This window comes from Homarus americanus, unplaced genomic scaffold, assembly GCF_018991925.1.
Source record: "Homarus americanus isolate GMGI-L3 unplaced genomic scaffold, GMGI_Hamer_2.0 scaffold49742, whole genome shotgun sequence".
Taxonomy (NCBI): domain Eukaryota; kingdom Metazoa; phylum Arthropoda; class Malacostraca; order Decapoda; family Nephropidae; genus Homarus; species Homarus americanus.
Window position 1 is genome coordinate 1 of NW_024747185.1, and position 3025 is coordinate 3025.

Below are 3025 nucleotides of genomic sequence, written 5' to 3' on the forward strand. Positions count from 1 at the left end.
TCCAGGTACATAGTAATTATTATCACTACAGGTACAGAGTAATTATCATCACTCCAGGTATAATATATTATAAGAATCTGTGCCTCTAACACCCTAAGTGGCAATTCTGTTACTTGTTAGAGTATAGACAATAAAAGATCATTCTTCAGGGTCATTATTTTCCCCTAATAATAAAGATTTTTAAGTGAAATTTTATCTTACTTCTCAATATATTCCAAAATGAACATTAAAATTTATTCCATAGGGTTAAATAAGTTTATTATGTCTTGTGGGGAGAATATTGATTTTTCCTTCCCAAGACATTAAAAAACATTTTTATAAGCCGATAAAAATACAGATACATCTAATCTCTTATCCTGGATAGAATTTGAGAAGTATGATCCCGCTACATTTACTGATACTATTTAAATATTCCACTGATATTCAGAAAACCCTGATCTCATAGTTAGTGGAAGTAATAACTGTACTGTATTAGCAAGTAAGTTATGGGAATTTCTACATCAAGTTTTAACATAAGAATAAGTAAGCGTCTTTTAATAATGTATCATTTTAACATTTATGTGAAAAGGGTAAATTTTAAACTGAGTAATTGAAAAAAAATCTTTGTCGGCATCTTTTTATTCATGTAGAGATAAAATGAAGATGTTTATAGTATATCATAAAATAACTTAAGTTGCACATCACAAAAAACAAACAACTACATTTCTTTTACACCTAACTGTAGAAATTGTTAATACAGTAGAGCTATGTGTTTATTATTATAATTCACATGTGTACATTACACTTTATTTACTCTTATACCACACTTGGTAAGTGATGTCAGGAGAGCGAAGTTGGGGTAAATCAAAGTTATTTTCACAGTCGTTTAAGTTTTATTATTACAACACAAGAATCACAAGACACAAACTGACGAAGAAGAGTTCAGGAAACTTAGTATTGGTGTATCTCATTTCTTTATGTTTACATTTATTTTCCATAACCTACACTCCCACCGTCATAGCCGCCGCCACTAGAACCGCCATAACCGCCACCGCTGGAGCCGCCATACCCACCACCACCACCGCTGGATCCGCCATACCCACCAACGCCGCCGCTGGAGCCGCAATACCTACCACCGCCGCCGCTGGAGCCGCCATACCCACCACCGCCGCCGCTGTAGCTGCCATACCCGCCACCGCCGCCGCTGGAGCCGTCATGTCTGCCTCCGCTACCACCTCCATGGCCACCACCACCGCCACCACCATACCCGCCGCCATCACCTTCGCCACCGCCGCCACCACCATGCCCTTCTGGCTTGGCAGGGCAGGTCACAGCCAGGAGCCCCACCACCATGGTCACAAACAACTGCGTCTGAAATTGTCAGAGATAAACTATTTGTATTAAGGTTATTATTATCAGTTAATATAATGGTACTATAAATAAGTTCTTTTACCACAGAGATGTTAGGTCAGTTACTTTCTGTAAATCAACGAGAAAAGGTTTGCTTCACTGAAACTTCACTAACAATGACAGAGAAGAGTATTATTTATTTGAGTGCAAAAAACACGATATGTGTAACATTTGTCTGATATAAAGTTTTCTTTTGCATAATTTACTACGGTGAAGCTGGAAACCATTAGTTCAAAATATAATTTTCAAATCTGTCTTGAACTTGTGCCTATACCTTCACCTATACCAGCAACTCCTTTACTCGTCTTGCTGATGAGCTGAACTGTTATTAATAAGATAAGTGAAGAATGCACTTATAGAAGACGATGATAAATTACTTAAGTCATAATAAGTCTTACCATACCGATGTTGGGAGGATCAAGTTCAGTTGTTGACTGTATGTAGAGAAGTCTAGGTGAGTGCTTTTATACCTCCCTCAGGTGATGGCTGACTGCATGACTGTTTCCTCATTAGTCAGTTAAGCTCCACTAACCAATTGAGTAACACAAACTTCATATTTGAAAAGATTAAATTTGTTAACTTCTGCTATATAACAGGCGGCACCTCATGGAGCTTTGTCACTTATGAAAATCTTTGAGTGTTGTGAAAAAGCTGCAGAAATTATCCCATTTGTGAGCCTTCATTGCCAGCCCCTTGGAGAACGACCTTCACGTTGTGTCTGGGGATCATAAGGGTAGAGCATTTGAAGGTAATATTTATAGTCCTTAAATCCATTTTTAGCTTTGAAAATTCCTTAGAAAAATAAAGGTTATCTTATTTGCCTTAAACACACAAACCCCACTGCTATTCTGTTCCCCTGACATTATTAACGGAGCGGATAACAGTAATCCTGTAAATCATAAATGATCATACAAGCATGAAATTTCATATAAACATTAAAAATGGGTTACTTATCAAATCTATCCGATTGAACATTAAAAATTCCAAGATGTAGCCATTTTCCAAGATGGCCGCCAAATTTGCCAAACTGAAAACAATTTGTACATATATTGGCCTATTATTGGGCAATCTGTGCACATAAGGTGTTTTTTCTTATGTTTTAAAGCATGCTGGAACAGATTATGATTGTTTTGGAACACTCAGATATGTCTTGTATGCATAAAGTAGCGGTTCAACGCATATTTTTACCTCTTTTCATAAAATGTGTAAGCAATTCTCAGTTAAACAATGAGAAACATGTTTATCTTTTGCTCATATCCTTGTGAGATATTGCTATAAGAATTCTTTCATATTTACAGCTGCTGGTATGTGCATGCACACAGAGCTGTGCAAGTGGGACCTGAGCTGATACATTTACATCGCTATCCACAGTCTTTCTTGCAAGAACACTTGGTCAGTTCTTGACAACTCGCTGCCCCAGTTAGCAGGACTTGGAATGTCTGATTGTGCTGCAGTTACCTGATTCCACCTTGATAGGCTGCACGCTTTACATGGTGGACTAGACCTGTCTTACATCACCACCACAAACCTTTCTAAGACACGGAGGTCTTCTTCACTAACTGATGTAAGACACTGACTGAGTTTAATGAAGGTACTGGAGAACTCGTTTAACACATTCCATGTTTACCATGCAGTC